The 20,615-nt window shown below is 41.6% G+C and overlaps 1 protein-coding gene across 1 annotated transcript in view; it reads left to right on the top strand.

Annotated features, from left to right (window-relative positions):
* The window catches only part of RTF1 (RTF1 homolog, Paf1/RNA polymerase II complex component), a 213,836-nt gene that overhangs the window by 101,595 nt on the left and 91,626 nt on the right, over positions 1 to 20,615 (top strand). The window lies entirely within an intron of this gene.

Genomic DNA, 20,615 nt, shown 5'->3' with positions numbered 1-20,615 from the left:
GATCGTGGTCTGGAGGGAGTGCCTGGCATCCCTCCAGAAATCTTGCGATCGCGTGCACGATAGCAGGATTTCAATTTGTCTACATCAGAACTTATTCCAATGTAGACAAATTCAACCCTGGCATCAAAGGGTTAAATGTTTTTTGTTTGTTCTTCTGTAGCTCGTTTACATAGATTTTTCTGTGCCCGATACTGCAGTTTTGACATTTTCAGTATCGGTAGCAGGCAATATATTTGTAAATTATTTAATCAGCTCCAGCAGGTAAAACTAAATTTATGCTTACCTGATAAATTTATTTCTTCAAGATGTGGTGAGTCCATGGGTTCATCTTATTTACTGTTGGGAATACCACTTCTCGCCAGCAGGAGGAGGCAAAGAGCACCACAGTAAAAACTGTTAAGTATCACTTCCCTACCCATAAACCCCAGTCTTTCGACAGAGAGAAAATGGAGAAAGGAAAGTAACACGAGGTGACTGAGGTTTAGTCAAAAACCTATAACAATAAAAAAAAATAAACAACAACGGGTGGGTCTGTGGACTCAGTACATCTTGAAGAAATAAATTTATCCGGTAAGCATAAATTTTGTAATAAAGATGTGCTCAGTCCACGGGTTCATCTTAATTACTGTTGGGAACCAATTCCCATGCTAGAGTACACAGATGAATAAAAAGGGATAAACAACCAGCATGCCTAAACAGAAGGCACTATTGCTTGAAGGACCTTTCTCCCAAAAGCTGCATCAGCCAAGGCAAATTTATCAAATCGGTAAAATCTAGAAAAGGTATGTAAAGACGACCAAGTTGCAGCCTTGCAAATCTGCTCCATAGAAGCTTCATTCTTGAAAGCCCAAGAAGAGGCTATGGCTCTGGTGGAATGAGCCTTAATCCTCTCTGGAGGTTGTTTCCCAGAGGACTCATATGCCATGCGAATCACACTCCTCAACCAAAGAGCCAGAGTAGAGGCAGACGCCCTCTGACCTCTATACTTTCCAGAAAAACGAACAAAAAGAGCAGAGGACTTACGAAAGTCTTTAATCGCTTCCAAGTAAAACTTAAGAGCACAAACCATGTCCAAATTATGCAGCAAACACTTCTTGTCCGAAGAAGGCTTCGGACACAGGGAAGGAACAACAATTTCATGATTAATATTCTTAGTGGACACAACCTTGGGAAAGGAATCCCAACTTAGAACGAACAGCTTTATCAGCATGTAAAATGAGATAAGGAGAATCAAACTGTAAAGTGGAGAGTTCAGATACTCTTTAAGCAGAAGAAATAGCCAACAAAAAACAAAACTTTATAAGACAAAAGCTTAATGTCAAGAGAATGCATCGGCTCAAACGGACGCCGTTGTAAAACCTTAAGAACAAGATTAAGGCTCCAAGGAGGAGTAATCGCCTTAAACACCGGCCTAATTCTGACCAAGGCCTGACAAAAAGACTGAATGTCCGGCACATCTACCAAACGTTTGTGCAAAAGGACTGATGAGGCTGAAATTTGACCCTTCAGGGTACTAACAGACAAACCTTTCTCCAGACCCTCTTGGAGAAAGGATAATATTCTTGGAATCCTGACCTTACTCCAAGAATATCCCTTAGCTACACACCAAAAAATATTTCCTCCATATCTTATAGTAAATCTTCCTAGTGACCGGCTTACGAGCCTGGATCAGTGTCTCAATCACTGACTCCGAAAACCCCCGCTTATATATAATCAAGCGGTCTCCAAGCAGTCGACTTCAGAGAAACAAGATTTGGATGAACAAAAGGCCGCTGAAGAAGGAACTTTCTCAGGGGAAGCCTCCACGGAGGTAGAGATGACATCTCCACTAGATCTGCATACCAGATTCTCAGAAGCCAAGCTGGAGCGATTTGAATCACTGATGCCTGTTCCTGTCTTATGCGAGCAATCACCCGAGGCAGGAGAGCAAACGGAGGAAACAGATAAGCCATCTGGAAGCCCCACTGAACTACCAAGGCGTCTATCAGAAAGGCCTGAGGATCCCTTGACCTGGAACTCTACCTTGGAAGCTTTGCATTTTGGCATTTTTTGAGACCAAACTCCCGCATCCCCCATCTGTATACCAGCTTGGAGAGTACTTACGGATGGAGTTCCCATTCCCCCGATAGAAAGTCTGTCTGCTTAGAACATTTGCTTCCCAGTTGTCTACTCCTGGGATGTGGGTGACTGACAGACAACAGTGGTCCTCTGCCTACTGAATGATCTGAGACACTTACCTCATAGCTAGGGAACTTCACTTACCTCAAAGCTAGGGAACTTCACCTTTCCCCCTGATGGTTGATGTAGGCTACTGACGTTATGTTGTCTGTAAATTGCTCTCAACTCAAGGATGTTGATCGTCAATTTGGACTCCTCCCGAGTCTAAAGACCCTGAGCTTTGAGGGACTTCCAGACTGCCTACCAGGCTGGCGTCTGTAGTAGGGCTGCACGATTAATCGCATATGCGATTTAAAACCGTGATTAATCGCCACGATTTTATAACCGCAAGAGTCCTGAGGATTTTTTTTATTTAGGAAAAAATCGCGAAGTGGCTGTGATATTGATTTGTTTGTGATTTCTTGCAAAGCAGCTCCATCTAGTGGTTGCTTTTAGCACACATTTGTAAAATGGCTGTTTTTACTTTCACTTTCTATTTTCTTAAGCAGTCGATCAATCTAGAAGTCTAAAAGCAGAGCACATGCAGGAATGAACAGGAGAGAAGGCCACTTACTTATATTTCCCCCTAGGGATGTCTGTAGTCTGAAACTTAGGGTATGTAAACATTATGGAACCTCTCACACAATCTCCTGCTCCTCTGAGAAACGGCTCAAATCCATAGCAGATGCAGTTAGCCCCACGGCTCCCAAAAAGGCTAAAACTGCAGTCCCCTCTGCTACTGGGTTAACGTAACTGCATCTACAATGTTTTTATATATATATATATATATATATATATATCTATATATATATATATATATATCTATATATCTATATATCTATATATATATATATATATATATATATATATATATATATATATATATATATCTATATATATATATATATATCTGTGTATATTATATATATATATATATATATATATATATTAATCTGTGTATATTATATATATATGTCTGTGTGTGTGTGTATGTGGCTTATACTGCTTGATTTGTTAATCATACCATCATACCACTGTCCACTGTTAGAATGACTGTCCAAGGAAACATGACAATGTTGTGTGTCATAAGACCTAATAACTGGCTAGTGGCTACTATTTAATCACATCACAGGCAGCAAATTTTATTTTGTGGTTTGTATTTTTATGCTCCAAGAGTGTATTGGACATTGAGAAACATGTATATTAAGATTCTGTAGTGTTAAATAAACATTAGAATGCAAAATGAAGGTGTTAAATTCATTTATAAGAAAATCGCGATTAAATCGCAATCGCGTTTTTTTTCTCAAAAAAATCACGATTTTTTTTTTTTTGCCCATATTAACCAGCCCTAGTCTGTAGTCACTATCACCCAAAATGGTCTCCGAAAACAAGTGCCCTGGGACAGGTGGTCCAGAGAAAGCCACCAACTAACAGAATCCCTTGTCTTCTGATCCAAAACTAGCTTTGGAGAAAGATCCAGATAATCTCCATTCCACTGGTTGAGCATGCACAACTGCAAGGCTCTCCAATGAAAACGAGCAAATGGCACAATGTCCATGGCTGCCACCATTAGTCCAATTATTTCCATACACGGAGCAACTGAAGGACGGGGTGTCTCCTGAAGGACTCAACAAGACAATAGGAGCTTGACTGTTCTGGTCTCAGTCAGGAATATCTTCATCAGGACAAAGTCCGATAGTCCATAGGAACACTTCTCTTGTCGCTGGAACCAGAGAACTCTTTTCCACATTTACCTTTCACCCGTGAGACTGAAAGGATGACAGTAACATCTGTGTGAGATACTGCCTTTGGAAAGGAAGGAGCCTGAATTAGAATATCATCCAGATAGGGGGCCACTGGACCGGACCACTGCTAGAAAGGCCCCTAGGACCTTCAACAATTTTCTGGGAGCTGTGGCCAGGCCGAATAGCAAAGCCACAAACTGAAGGTGAGGATCCAGGAATGCAAACCTCAAACTTGTGATGATCCCTGTGGATAGGAACATGTAAGTAAGCGTCCTTTAAGTCTATGGTCGTCATATACTGGCCCTCTTGGATCTAAGGAAGAATTTTTCGAACAGTTTCCATCTTGAATGACGGAACCTTGAGGAATTTGTTGAGACATTTTAAGTCTAGAATCGGACGGAAGGTCCCCTCCTTTTTTTTTTTTTTTTTTTTTTTTTTTTGAACCACGAAAAGGTTTGAGTAAAATCCCAGACCCTGTTCCAACTTTGGAACCCGAACAATCACCCCCAGAACCGAGAGGTCTTCTACACACTGCAAGAACGCCTCTCTTTATCTGGTCTGCAGATAATCTGGAAAGGTGAAACTTGCCCCTGGGGGGACAACCCTTGAATTCTTACCTGTAGCCCTAAGAAACAATTTCCACTGCCCATGGGTCTGGAACGTCCCTTAACCAGACCCGAGTGAATTGAGAAAGTATGGACTCCATATCAGACATAAATGATAATTATCCTCTATTCGAATCCTCTATCGTTAGTTTTATTAAAGACTTCATTACTTTGTGTCTTAAATTTTTGTTGAACATTAATAAAAATTCCTCAGATAAAACCTCCCTCCGCACCTCAGTATACCGAGGTGCCCTTACCACCACTTGAAGCGGATCAACGTATTCACTTGCACTCCTCACTACGCAGCAAGAAATTGACACAGAGCAGAGGCGCGCAGACCCGATGACGTCAGAAGGTGCGAAAACACTCCCGTGGTCTAGACAAGGAGGTGGGTGTTGTTAACACACAAAAATGAGCCCTGAGACTCTTAAGTCCCACACGTCTCTCCCCAACCTGTGCCTGCGAGCTTGTCATAGCAACAACACCCATCCCATGAGTGAGATATCCGTCCCTTACATTATATTAAACAGGAACTCTTAAGTGCCCCTCTCCCACAGAAAGGAACCGCACTTACCTGCTTTGCTGTCTGACATGACGACAGCTCCTAATATGAGAGGACACATTCTCCTCACAGCGACTAGGATAACATAGATAGCCAAGTAACCAACTTAGATGTCTGAGGTCAGGGCAGCATAGGTAGAGAAACGGAGCAAGCACCATTTTGCAAGTTCTCCACCGCTTTAAAACCAGCGCAGCTAGACTGCAAAGACTAACATGGGCTAGGTTACACCCTGCAGCTTGATTGAAGTCTCAATCTTCTTTAAAAAAAATATAATTTAATTACACACTAAAACTTCACCTCCTCTATGCACATAGAGGCAAAGAGAATAACTGGGGTTTATGTGTATGGAAGTGATACTTAACAGTTTTTACTGTGGTGCTCTTTGCCTCCTGCTGGCGAGGAGTGGTATTCCCAACAGTAATTAAGATGAACCTGTGGACTCGCCACATCTTTAGAAGAAAATGGATCTTTGGGCACAGTACACTGTCCCTTATAGCTTATGTATTTGGGGAAATGTAGGTTTGTTTTGAGGACCATTTTTGTATGCAGTTCTAAGGTGAACAACATTTTTCAGTCTTGCATTTTTGTGGATTTATTATTATTATTATTATTATTATTATTACTATTTACTATTTATCATTACTATTTTTATTTTTAAATGACACTGTTCTTATACCTTCAATCTAGTCCATTTTTAACTTCAATAAATATGCATTCTTATTTACAGGCCATCTACTTATATAGTTTGAGGGCTGTGGTGAACTGCCTTTTTCAGTTTATAGTTCTTCCTCTTGGTCTCTGTAGAACACCAAACGGTTGAAATGACAGTGTCAGCCAGTGACTCCTTATTTAAAAAATATCCTGGTAATGTCTATCTCCAGTTTTCTAGGGCTACTCAGTGTGCTATGTCTACAATGCAAGCACTACAAGAATACAGCTGGCAGAATAACTGCTAAAACCTTTCTGATATCTTCCAAAATTAGTTATCTTGACTCCTTTATCACTTACCAACGAAAATTGTGCCTTTTTAAGAGGGAATAGGACCATAAACTTTTGAGTCTCAAAACCCAGGTAAAAGGTGCCACATTCAGACTGTGCAGGCTAGCTATTTTCTTTCATGTAATTAGCAAGAGTCCATGAGCTAGTGACGTATGGGATATACATTCCTACCAGGAGGGGCAAAGTTTCCCAAACCTCAAAATGCCTATAAATACACCCCTCACCACACCCACAATTCAGTTTTTACAAACTTTGCCTCCGATGGAGGTGGTGAAGTAAGTTTGTGCTAGATTCTACGTTGATATGCGCTCCGCAGCAAATTGGAGCCCGGTTTTCCTCTCAGCGTGCAGTGAATGTCAGAGGGATGTGAGGAGAGTATTGCCTATTTGAATGCAGTGATCTCCTTCTAAGGGGTCTATTTCATAGGTTCTCTGTTATCGGTCGTAGAGATTCATCTCTTACCTCCCTTTTCAGATCGACGATATACTCTCATATATACCATTACCTCTACTGATTCTCGTTTCAGTACTGGTTTGGCTATCTACTATATGTAGATGAGTGTCCTGGGGTAAGTAAGTCTTATTTTCTGTGACACTCCTAGCTATGGTTGGGCACTTTGTTTATAAAGTTCTAAATATATGTATTCAAACATTTATTTGCCTTGACTCAGAATGTTCAACTTTCCTTATTTTCAGACAGTCAGTTTCATATTTGGGATAATGCATTTTAATTTAACATTTTTTCTTACCTTAAAATTTGACTTTTTCCCTGTGGGCTGTTAGGCTCGCGGGGGCTGAAAATGCTTCATTTTATTGCGTCATTCTTGGCGCGGACTTTTTTGACGCAAAAATTCTATTTCCGTTTCCGGCGTCATACGTGTCGCCGGAAGTTGCGTCATTTTTTGACGTTATTTTGCGCCAAAAATGTCGGCGTTCCGGATGTGGCGTCATTTTTGGCGCCAAAAAGCATTTAGGCGCCAAATAATGTGGGCGTCTTATTTGGCGCCAAAAATATGGGCGTCACTTTTGTCTCCACATTATTTAAGTCTCATTTTTTATTGCTTCTGGTTGCTAGAAGCTTGTTCTTTGGCATTTTTTCCCATTCCTGAAACTGTCATTTAAGGAATTTGATCAATTTTGCTTTATATATATGTTGTTTTTTCTCTTACATATTGCAAGATGTCTCACGTTGCATCTGAGTCAGAAGATACTACAGGAAAATCGCTGTCTAGTGCTGGATCTACCAAAGCTAAGTGTATCTGCTGTAAACTTTTGGTAGCTATTCCTCCAGCTGTTGTTTGTATTGATTGTCATGACAAACTTGTTAAAGCAGATAATATTTCCTTTAGTAAAGTACCATTGCCTGTTGCAGTTCCTTCAACATCTAAGGTGCAGAATGTTCCTGATAATATAAGAGATTTTGTTTCTGAATCCATAAAGAAGGCTATGTCTGTTATTTCTCCTTCTAGTAAACGTAAAAAATCTTTTAAAACTTCTCTCCCTACAGATGAATTTTTAACTGAACATCATTCTGATTCTGATGATTCCTCTGGTTCAGAGGATTCTGTCTCAGAGGTTGATGCTGATAAATCTTCATATTTATTTAAAATGGAATTTATTCGTTCTTTACTTAAAGAAGTCCTAATTGCTTTAGAAATAGAGGATTCTGGTCCTCTTGATACTAAATCTAAACGTTTAAATAAGGTTTTTAAAACTCCTGTAGTTATTCCAGAAGTTTTTCCTGTCCCTGATGCTATTTCTGCAGTAATTTCCAAAGAATGGGATAATTTGGGTAATTCATTTACTCCTTCTAAACGTTTTAAGCAATTATATCCTGTGCCGTCTGACAGATTAGAATTTTGGGACAAGATCCCTAAAGTTGATGGGGCTATTTCTACCCTTGCTAAACGTACTACTATTCCTACGTCAGATGGTACTTCGTTTAAGGATCCTCTAGATAGGAAAATTGAGTCCTTTCTAAGAAAAGCTTATCTGTGTTCAGGTAATCTTCTTAGACCTGCTATATCTTTGGCTGATGTTGCTGCAGCTTCAACTTTTTGGTTGGAAACTTTAGCGCAACAAGTAACACATCGTGATTCTCATGATATTATTATTCTTCTTCAACATGCTAATAATTTTATCTGTGATGCCATTTTTGATATTATCAGAGTTGATGTCAGGTTTATGTCTCTAGCTATTTTAGCTAGAAGAGCTTTATGGCTTAAAACTTGGAATGCTGATATGGCTTCTAAATCAACTTTACTTTCCATTTCTTTCCAGGGTAACAAATTATTTGGTTCTCAGTTGGATTCCATTATTTCAACTGTTACTGGTGGGAAAGGAACTTTTTTACCACAGGATAAAAAATCTAAAGGTAAAAACAGGGCTAATAATCGTTTTCGTTCCTTTCGTTTCAACAAAGAACAAAAGCCTGATCCTTCATCCTCAGGAGCAGTTTCAGTTTGGAGACCATCTCCAGTCTGGAATAAATCCAAGCCAGCTAGAAAGGCAAAGCCTGCTTCTAAGTCCACATGAAGGTGCGGCCCTCATTCCAGCTCAGCTGGTAGGGGGCAGGTTACGTTTTTTCAAGAAAATTTGGATCAATTCTGTTCACAATCTTTGGATTCAGAGCATTGTTTCAGAAGGGTACAGAATTTGTTTCAAGTTGAGACCTCCTGCAAAGAGATTTTTTCTTTCCCGTGTCCCAGTAAATCCAGTAAAAGCTCAAGCATTTCTGAAATGTGTTTCAGATCTAGAGTTGACTGGAGTAATTATGCCAGTTCCAGTTCCGGAACAGGGGATGGGGTTTTATTCAAATCTCTTCATTGTACCAAAGAAGGAGGATTCTTTCAGACCAGTTCTGGATCTAAAAATATTGAATCGTTATGTAAGGATACCAACGTTCAAGATGGTAACTGTAAGGACTATCTTACCTTTTGTTCAGCAAGGGAATTATATGTCCACAATAGATTTACAGGATGCATATCTGCATATTCCGATTCATCCAGATCATTATCAGTTCCTGAGATTCTCGTTTCTGGACAAGCATTACCAGTTTGTGGCTCTGCCGTTTGGCCTAGCTACAGCTCCAAGAATTTTTACAAAGGTTCTCGGTGCCCTGCTGTCTGTAATCAGAGAACAGGGTATTGTGGTATTTCCTTATTTGGACGATATCTTGGTACTTGCTCAGTCTTTACATTTAGCAGAATCTCATACGAATCGACTTGTGTTGTTTCTTCAAGATCATGGTTGGAGGATCAATTTACCAAAAAGTTCTTTGATTCCTCAGACAAGGGTAACCTTTCTGGGTTTCCAGATGGATTCAGTGTCCATGACTCTGTCTTTAACAGACAAGACGCGTCTAAAGTTGATTACAGCTTGTCGAAACCTTCAGTCACAATCATTCCCTTCGGTAGCCTTATGCATGGAAATTCTAGGTCTTATGACTGCTGCATCGGACGCGATCCCCTTTGCTCGTTTTCACATGCGACCTCTTCAGCTCTGTATGCTGAAGCAATGGTGCAAGGATTACACGAAGATATCTCAATTAATATCTTTAAAACCGATTGTTCGACACTCTCTAACATGGTGGACAGATCACCATCGTTTAATTCAGGGGGCTTCTTTTGTGCTTCCGACCTGGACTGTAATTTCAACAGATGCAAGTCTCACAGGTTGGGGAGCTGTGTGGGGATCTCTGACGGCACAAGGAGTTTGGGAATCTCAGGAGGTGAGATTACCGATCAATATTTTGGAACTCCGTGCAATTTTCAGAGCTCTTCAGTTTTGGCCTCTTCTGAAGAGAGAATCGTTCATTTGTTTTCAGACAGACAATGTCACAACTGTGGCATACATCAATCATCAAGGAGGGACTCACAGTCCTCTGGCTATGAAAGAAGTATCTCGAATTTTGGTTTGGGCGGAATCCAGCTCCTGTCTAATCTCTGCGGTTCATATCCCAGGTGTAGACAATTGGGAAGCGGATTATCTCAGTCGCCAAACGTTGCATCCGGGCGAATGGTCTCTTCACCCAGATGTATTTCTTCAGATTGTTCAAATGTGGGAACTTCCAGAAATAGATCTGATGGCGTCCCATCTAAACAAGAAACTTCCCAGGTATCTGTCCAGATCCCGGGATCCTCAGGCGGAGGCAGTGGATGCATTATCACTTCCTTGGAAGTATCATCCTGCCTATATCTTTCCGCCTCTAGTTCTTCTTCCAAGAGTAATCTCCAAGATTCTGAAGGAATGCTCGTTTGTTCTGCTGGTAGCTCCGGCATGGCCTCACAGGTTTTGGTATGCGGATCTTGTCCGGATGGCCTCTTGCCAACCGTGGACTCTTCCGTTAAGACCAGACCTTCTGTCACAAGGTCCTTTTTTCCATCAGGATCTGAAATCCTTAAATTTAAAGGTATGGAGATTGAACGCTTGATTCTTGGTCAAAGAGGTTTCTCTGACTCTGTGATTAATACTATGTTACAGGCTCGTAAATCTGTATCTCGAGAGATATATTATAGAGTCTGGAAGACTTATATTTCTTGGTGTCTTCCTCATCATTTTTCCTGGCATTCTTTTAGAATACCGAGAATTTTACAGTTCCTTCAGGATGGTTTAGATAAGGGTTTGTCCGCAAGTTCTTTGAAAGGACAAATCTCTGCTCTTTCTGTTCTTTTTCACAGAAAGATTGCTATTCTTCCTGATATTCATTGTTTTGTACAAGCTTTGGTTCGTATAAAACCTGTCATTAAGTCAATTTCTCCTCGGAGTTTGAATTTGGTTCTGGGAGCTCTTCAAGCTCATCCGTTTGAACCTATGCATTCATTGGACATTAAATTACTTTCTTGGAAAGTTTTGTTCCTTTTGGCCATCTCTTCTGCCAGAAGAGTTTCTGAATTATCTGCTCTTTCTTGTGAGTCTCCTTTTCTGATTTTTCATCAGGATAAGGCGGTGTTGCGAACTTCTTTTGAATTTTTACCTAAAGTTGTGAATTCCAACAACATTAGTAGAGAAATTGTGGTTCCTTCATTATGTCCTAAGAATTCTAAGGAGAAATCGTTGCATTCTTTGGATGTCGTTAGAGCTTTGAAATATTATGTTGAAGCTACGAAATCTTTTCGTAAGACTTCTAGTCTATTTGTTATCTTTTCCGGTTCTAGAAAAGGCCAGAAAGCTTCTGCCATTTCTTTGGCATCTTGGTTGAAATCTTTAATTCATCTTGCTTGAAATCTTTAATTCATCTTGCCTATGTTGAGTCGGGTAAAACTCCGCCTCAGAGAATTACAGCTCATTCTACTAGGTCAGTTTCTACTTCCTGGGCGTTTAGGAATGAAGCTTCGGTTGACCAGATCTGCAAAGCAGCAACTTGGTCCTCTTTGCATACTTTTACTAAATTCTACCATTTTGATGTATTTTCTTCTTCTGAAGCAGTTTTTGGTAGAAAAGTACTTCAGGCAGCGGTTTCAGTTTGAATCTTCTGCTTATGTTTTTCGTTACTTTATTTTGGGTGTGGATTATTTTCAGCAGGAATTGGCTGTCTTTATTTTATCCCTCCCTCTCTAGTGACTCTTGTGTGGAAAGATCCACTTCTTGGGTAGTCATTATCCCATACGTCACTAGCTCATGGACTCTTGCTAATTACATGAAAGAAAACATAATTTATGTAAGAACTTACCTGATAAATTCATTTCTTTCATATTAGCAACAGTCCATGAGGCCCGCCCTTTTTTTGTGGTGGTTATGATTTTGTATAAAGCACAATTATTCCAATTCCTTATTTTATATGCTTTCGCACTTTTTTATCACCCCACTTCTTGGCTATTCGTTAAACTGAATTGTGGGTGTGGTGAGGGGTGTATTTATAGGCATTTTGAGGTTTGGGAAACTTTGCCCCTCCTGGTAGGAATGTATATCCCATACGTCACTAGCTCATGGACTCTTGCTAATATGAAAGAAATGAATTTATCAGGTAAGTTCTTACATAAATTATGTTTTTCTTGTCCTACAGACAACAGCAGCTGATATCATCGGCTAGCACTGTCAGTTGCCTGCTTATATAGCCTGCATTAGCTGTAGCTTCTGAGTTTTAAGTTGGCTATTTTGCCCCAGCTTTTTTGCCCAAGTTTTAGTAAGTGTCTCTATTTTTTTTTTATTTACTTTAGTTCTGGCTCATGTTTTAAAATGCTCTATTATGTTACCACATTTTATCACATATTGCATATTAAAGAGGTGGTTTAACTATGACATTAACTATGCATATATCGTCTTTGTAGAACACTCTTTCTCCAACATAGGTGTGTCCGGTCCACGGCGTCATCCTTACTTGTGGGATATTCTCCTCCCCAACAGGAAATGGCAAAGAGTCCCAGCAAAGCTGGTCACATGATCCCTCCTAGGCTCCGCCCACCCCAGTCATTCTCTTTGCCGTTGCACAGGCAACATCTCCACGGAGATGGTTAAGAGTTTTTTGGTGTTTAAATGTAGTTTTTATTCTTCAATCAAGTGTTTGTTATTTTAAAATAGTGCTGGTATGTACTATTTACTCTGAAACAGAAAAAAGATGAAGATTTCTGTTTGTAAGAGGAAGATGATTTTAGCAGAAGTTACTAAAATCGATTGCTGTTTCCACACAGGACTGTTGAGATGAAGTAACTTCAGTTGGGGGAAACAGTTAGCAGACTTTTCTGCTTAAGGTATGACTGGCCATATTTCTAACAAGACTTTGTAATGCTGGAAGGCTGTCATTTCCCCTTATGGGAACCGGTAAGCCATTTTCTTAGTTTAATAAAAGAATAAAGGGCTTCATAAGGGCTTAAAAAACTGGTAGACATTTTTCTGGGCTAAAACGTTTGCTTTGCTAGGCATATTTTGCAATTTCTTCTGCTAGAAGAGTTTCAGAGTTATCTGCTCTGCAGTGTTCTCCGCCCTATCTGGTGTTCCATGCAGATAAGGTGGTTTTGCGTACTAAGCCTGGTTTTCTTCCGAAAGTTGTTTCCAACAAAAATATTAATCAGGAGATAGTTGTACCTTCTTTGTGTCCGAATCCAGTTTCAAAGAAGGAACGTTTGTTACACAATTTGGACGTAGTCCGTGCTCTAAAGTTCTATTTAGAGGCTACTAAGGATTTCAGACAAACATCTTCCTTGTTTGTTGTTTATTCTGGTAAAAGGAGAGGTCAAAAAGCGACTTCTACCTCTCTTTCCTTTTGGCTTAAAACCATTATCCGATTGGCTTATGAGACTGCCGGCCGGCAGCCTCCTGAAAAAATCACAGCTCACTCCACTAGGGCTGTGGCTTCCACATGGGCCTTCAAGAACGAGGCTTCTGTTGACCAGATATGTAAGGCAGCGACTTGGTCTTCACTGCACACTTTTGCCAAATTTTACAAATTTGATACTTTTGCTTCTTCGGAGGCTATTTTTGGGAGAAAGGTTTTGCAAGCTGTGGTGCCTTCCGTTTAGGTGACCTGATTTGCGCCCTCCCTTCATCCGTGTCCTAAAGCTTTGGTATTGGTTCCCACAAGTAAGGATGACGCCGTGGACCGGACACACCTATGTTGGAGAAAACAGAATTTCTGCTTACCTGATAAATTACTTTCTCCAACGGTGTGTCCGGTCCACGGCCCGCCCTGGTTTTTTTTTTTTAATCAGGTCTGATGAATTATTTTCTCTAACTACAGTCACCACGGTATCATATGATTTCTCCTATATATATTCCTCCTGTCCGTCGGTCGAATGACTGGGGTGGGCGGAGCCTAGGAGGGATCATGTGACCAGCTTTGCTGGGACTCTTTGCCATTTCCTGTTGGGGAGGAGAATATCCCACAAGTAAGGATGACGCCGTGGACCGGACACACCGTTGGAGAAAGTAATTTATCAGGTAAGCATAAATTCTGTTTTCATTGGACACTAATTGCTAAATACACCTCCCTCAAATCATGGGTGCTGCTGTTTTGGAAACTAGGTTACACTGCAGGTGTTAGAGTTGCTGCACATGTGTAAACAGGTCAGCACTGGAAAGTACTGATAGATTTTTTTTTTTTTTGAGTTTTAAAAAGATTTTATTGAGATTCAAAATAGCATACAGTAAAAGGAAGTTACAGAAGAAGCCACAAAAGCATTACAAGTAATTCACAATTTACATCAAAGCTCAGTACTTGCATGAAAAGGACACGAATGTACAGTAACTTCAAAACATGCGTATAAACTTCTGTTCATAATATCACACAAGTGAGAAAACAAATATATTTAATATTTACTGCTGGAAACCTGGGTTATCAACTATGAACCCTAAACTGGAACATATCAACCAGGTTGCCCCAACTGGTCATGTTTTTTTTTTTTTTTGTGTTTTTTTTTTTTTTTTTTTGTGTTTTTTTGTTTTTTGTTTAAGGATAGGGGTGGGAGTGGGGAGAAGGTGAGAGGGAAAGGGAGTCAGCTAGTGGGATGGGGGGGGGGGGAGAGGGAGGGAAGAGAGAGAAAAGAGAGGGATAAAAAAAAAAAAAAATTTTTAAGGGGAGAGGAGGGATAATTGTGTTCAGCAGATTGTATTCTATAGAGTTATTGGATTTTGATCCAGTCTTCCCAGATCGCCCAATAATCCTCCATCCGCTCCAAAGCATTGTATGCAAATTTTTCCATTTTAGCCAAGTATTGTACCACTTCACACACAGTGGTAATAGTGGGCGGGTCAGTTTGTTTCCATGCCCTGGCGATGCATAGCTTTGTGGCCGCCAAAATATAAATTACTAGCTGTTTACTGCATTTAGGCAGTTGTTTGTCAAATATGTGAAAAAGAGCCTGACTAGGAGTCGGCTGTATATTTACATTCATAGAGTGCAGGAGAGTCTCAACATCTCTCCATAGATCGAAGATTTTAGGGCAGGACCACCACACATGAGTCTGATCCCTCACCGCCACATAGCCTCCAGCATCTCGATGAAGTCGTTGGAAACATTTTAGACAGCCTGGTGGGCACCCTGTACCACCTAAGAATGAGCTTCATGTAGCCCTCAAAGATGGTTGTGCAGTGGATCGTTTTTTTTGTTAAAGTAATGGCAATGCTCAGTTCTGCGTCTGAGATTTTTAAGGACAATTCACTACACCATTGTTAGATTTGACTGGGAAGACCAACCGAGTGGTCTCGCAGAATGGCTTGGTAGTGGAACGTGAGAGGCTTATAGGTACCCAGCTCATTCATCCATCTTTCCTCCCACTGGGAATGTGTCCTAAGTCCACTAGTTCCAAACTTCCAGGAATGCAGGAAACTGAGTATTCTAGAACATTCAAAGTGAAACCAGAGAGGTGGTCCTCTCAAAGAATCAAGGACTTGAGGGACTGTCAGTAGCCTGCCATTGGAGAATAGCTGTTCCACCGTGTCAAGATTATGCTGGATCCAGTACTCTACATGGATGTCTGGACGGTCCCACATCACGCCCCGCAATTGATGGATTGGCGAGGGATGTGGGGCAATCTGTGAGTGATGTCTGAGTGTATGCCGTATTTTGATGTTATGCTGTACGACTGGGTTGGTAAGTATATTTACCAATTGTTTGTAACTAGGAACCCACAAAAGACTGGGAAGGTCCAATCCCTCTGGCAGTTGGAGTCCCTCCAATCTGAACCATCCCGGCCTTTCGGCAGTAGGGCCCCAGGCCGTGATGTGAGAGTAGTGTGGCCTCGTAATAAAGGTATATGCTGGGGAAAGCAACTCCTCCCCTTGCATACTCTCTCTGCATAATTTTATGGCTGATCCTCTGAGGTCCATGTGCCCAAACGTACCTGCCAAAGATCTGGTGGATCTGCTGTAGGATGCCATGAGGGATGTTCAGGGGGATGCATCGAAAAAGGTACAGCGCCTTTGGGAGTAAGGACATCTTTACAGTGGCCACTCGTCCCAGCCAGGAGACTTCTTTAAAGTCCCATCTGTTTGTCAGGTTCTTTAATTCCTTAATCAAGGCATCAAAATTCAGCGATATAATTTTATCCGTGTCCGCACTCAGACACCCAAATGTTTAATTGCATCTGCAGACCAATGAAAATCATGGTTGTCTCTCAGCTGTAAAAGGTGTGCATCAGTGAGGTTAATCCCGTAAGCTTTGGTTTTGGATTTATTCACTTTATAATAACTTAGAGCACTGAAGCTGTCTAATGTAGTATAAACCGCCGAAACTGATGACGTAGGGTTCGTAAGAAGGAGGGTCACATCGTCGGCATATAACAGGATTTTCTCAGAAGTAGTGCCCATTGGTAATCCTTCTATGGATGGTGTAGCCCGAACCAGTTCTGCCAACGGCTCCATAGCCAAGGCAAAGAGCAGGGGCGACAATGGGCACCCCTGCCTGGTGCCGTTTGAGATGGCAAATGTCGGGGAACAGAAGCCCGTTCCTCTCACCCTAGCGCTTGGGTTCGAGTATAGGGCCCTGATCATATTAATGGCCCGAAGCGGGAAGCCGAAAGCCCCCAGAGTTTTCCACATGTATTCCCACCTGATCCTGTTGAACGCCTTTTCGGCATCTAGGGACAGGGCCAGGAGGGGAGTTCCCGAACACCTCACCTCCGCAAAAACAGAGACCAGGCGTCTAGTATTGTCAGGGCCCTGGCGACCCTTAACAAAGCCCACCTGATCGGTCGCTACCAGTGATGGAAGCAAAGATGCCAATCTGTCTGCTATGAGTTTGGAGTACAACTTTATATCTATGTTTATCAACGAGATAGGGCGAAAGTTGCAGCAGTATGAGGGATCTTTACCTGGTTTAGGGATGGCGACAATGGTCGCTTCAAGGAACTCTTTAAGTATCTCTTCTCCTTTACCGATTTCATTATACATCTGACACAGTACGGGCTTTAGCAGTACTCGTGTCTTTTTGTAGAATTGCCCCGGAAACCCGTCCGGGCCCGGCGGTTTTCCATTCTTCAATTGCTTAATCCCCAGACCTATTTCTAGCTCGTTAAATGGCTCAATTAATTTGTCCTTGTCTTCGTCAGACAATATGGGCTAATTAAGTTTTTCCAAAAATAAGGATATTTCGGAGGGTGTGGCTTTAATAGGAGCTTCAGAGGCCTCAATGTTATAAAGCCGTTCATAGAAATCCGCAAAAGCCTTCCCTATGTCATCCGGTGCATAGAACTTCCGCCCGTTATTAATGATGTAGGGTATTCTGGAGGTAGCTGTCCTCTGTTTTAATTTGTTTGCCAACAGAGTGCCCGCCTTGTTACTTTTCGAGTACATGACCATCTTAAACTTGGCTAGTGCACGCTGGGTTCTTTCCAGTTCCAGGTGCTTAATTTGTTTTTTTCAAACCAAGAATGTCAGCGGACAGACCAGCAGTAGGGGATAACTTGTTTTGTTTTTCCTTGGTGCGCAATTCGCAGGTTAGCTTCCCCAGAGGGGCACCCCAATGTTTTTTGATAATTGCAGCTTTAGCAATGCAGAATCCTCTGACAAATGCTTTTAGAGCCGCCCATCTGATTTGGTGAGAGGTGTCATGGGGACCATTTGTCTCCAAGAATTCTATCTTTTCAAGTAACTCAGGGACGAAAGACGCGTCCTCCCATAAAAACTTGGGAAGTCTCCAGGAGGGTCTGCTCGAGAGATCCACCTATATTTATTGACATTGTTACAGCGTCATGGTCTGACCAAGGGCAGCTACATATAGTGGAACTCGTGACTTTATTCAGTGTCCAGGAGTCCACAAAAAAAAAATCCAATCGTGAGTATGAACGGTGCGGGGGCGAAAAATATGTGTAATCCCTAGTGTCCGGGTGACAAGCTCTCCACACATCGTATAGGGAGGACTGATTATATGAGGTTTTGAAATTTAGGAGCTATAGACTGCGAGTATTGATCCACCACTTTACCACTTGGGAGCCGCTTATCCAACTCGGGTCCCAGATTAAATTAAAGTCCCCTCCTAACACCAACGTGCCCTGTCGCAGACCGTCTATGAAGGATAGTATTTTGCGCAGAAATTTTAATCTGTCCCTGATTGGGGGCATATATATTCACAAGAGTGAATAAGTGTGAGTTCAGTGAACAGACTAGTAACAAAAATCTTCCCTCCGGGTCTGTTTCAACATGTAGCTGTTGGAAAGCTACCGATTTGCTAATGCATATCGAGACTCCCCTACTTTTGTCTTGGAAAGTCGAGCTAAGGACCACTGGGTAGTGTCTGGAGTTAAAATTCGGGATTTTATTGGATGCCCAATGTGTCTCCTGAAGGAAAGACACATCACAATGAAGTTTAGTCAGAAAGGATTGTAAAAGGCTTCTTTTAGAAGGTGAGTTTAGGCCCTTCGCATTTAGGGAAATGAACTTAAGATCAGAGGCCATTTTTAGAGAAAAAAAAAAAAAGGGGGGGGGGGGAGGGGTAGAGGCAGAAAAAGGTGTGGAGGAAAAGGGTTGAAGGTGGGGGGGGGAGGGGGAAGTTAACGGAAAAAGGTGTAAAGGAAAAGGGTTGAAGGCGGGGAGGGAGGGGGAGGAAGTTAATGAACCTGTACAAATAACCAGAGAGGCAACACCAAAACAGTTATAACCTTATTATCCGCCTCTCTACCAATGAGGGGTGGAATAGTATAATATATGGTGAAGTTTGTAGTTTCGAATGAATCTATGTTCTTTTGCTTACTTCTAGTAAGCTTCGGGTTTACCCTTAAGGGGGGGGGGGGTGAAGAGTAACGTTACGAGATCTACAAGAGTTAGTATCTAGAACAGAGGTAATGGGAGGCCGGGGCAGGCCTAAGATTCGGGGGGAACTGATGTCACACTAGGGAGTGGGTGTGTGTCATGCTTGCGCCGGTTAATCCGACAGTCAGGGGAGGGGTGGTAAGGATCCCCTACCCTGCTAACAAACCAGTGGGTAAAATATGTTGTACAGTGTCTGTAAGGCATGCAATGAATAGCCTGCGCTGGGTCTCATTTTAGTTGTCCTGGGAGGGGTTGTGTTAAACCTAGGAAGGCGTATACCATGTCAAGGTGTTAATTATAGGCTCATGACTATGGAAACATTTCAACTGTCAACATTGTATTTAACTTCTGCTATTCAGATTAACTTGATTAGGCCTAGATTTATACATATGACAATATCACTGCTTAGAGTCATGTGCGGCCGGAGGGCAAGATGGGCATACATCCGCTTAAGGATGGGCCAAGGCAAAGTGGTAGGGCCAGTATACAGCGCCTCCTCCGCCACACCTGAGCCAAGGGTTTCACATCTGTCACAAATAGCTCATCAAAACGATACATAAAACTAATCTAGGAAATAAACCTTAGCATAGTGTTAGTCCAGTGTATATTGCGTTAACAGAATAATCAATAACTTGTAATTATTATAACATGTCAAATGTTGGCATTTTAATTTTTCTAAGTAAAAGTCTATGCCATGTCTGCACTCTATCTCCACAGTAATACTTCACATAAAGACAGCCTAAACCATACAGAAGAAGAACAGCAACCTGGCCACATGTGGAGTCTTAGCATAAGTTAGAAATGGAGTTTGTAGTACATTAGTAGACCAGCCATGTGTTCAGGACACTCAGATCATATTCAGTATTAACAGTTGGAGGCAGACGTCAGTATTGTAAATAAATCCTTTCATCTAGGGTGTCTTAAGCCAGCCTGAAGTTGTATATATGACACTATTGCCGTTTAGAGTTGCTCATGGCGGGGGGGGGCAGGGTGGACATACGTCCACTTGAAAGCGGGTCAACATATAGTGACAAGGCAAATATCCAGTGCAGCCCCCGCCACACACAAACCAAGGGCTTCATGATGGCAGCAAATAGCTTGGTAAAGCATTACATAAAACTCAATTAGGCGCTGAGGCATAATATCACACTAGGTAAACATACATTGCGTTATTAGATTGATCCATGGCTCGTCTCCATTATAACTTACTCAGTGCCAGAAAATATCAATAATACTAGATACCCAATGAAACAAGAGTGGGACAGAGGGGGCTGGTCTCCACACGGAAATGGCCAGATGTGGTGTAATCCCACACTCAGCCCTCGCCGTCCCAGTCACATATAATTTAATATATCATTATTAACTCACAGATTTTCTAGCTAAACAATTAACATATTGTTTTAAACATGAACTTAAACATAGAACATTGCAGCTTTAAAGTCAATCAAAGTTTTGCGGTGCACACCCTTCTTACAATGTAGTAAATTTGTGAACAGCCTTCCTTATACGGTCTCAAACATACGGGTGTGTTCCCATATATGTTGTATAGCCCTGGGCAGCTAGGGGGTTGGGGGTGGACAATGAAAATCCGTGTGTCTGTAGGACATTTAGAGTTCTAGGCCACACTAGAGTTCTAGGCCATATTAAATTCTGTGAGGGCTGCAAGGCTGTGCAACCGCCCATCGGGATGGGCAGGAAGGTATTGTACCTGTATACGCTGAGAAGGGATTTAGGGTGGGGACCTCCTTTTGCAAGACTACAGTTCTCCAAATTGAGCGTGACATGGGCAAGGAGCACCCCGAAAACGGAGAGACATCATCTCCCCCAATGTAACATAGCAATAATTACAAGTCATAATAGGAAAAAG

The sequence above is a fragment of the Bombina bombina genome, chromosome 1 (assembly GCF_027579735.1).
Source record: "Bombina bombina isolate aBomBom1 chromosome 1, aBomBom1.pri, whole genome shotgun sequence".
NCBI classification, from domain to species: Eukaryota; Metazoa; Chordata; class Amphibia; order Anura; family Bombinatoridae; genus Bombina; species Bombina bombina.
This window is presented reverse-complemented; position numbering and strand designations above follow the sequence as displayed.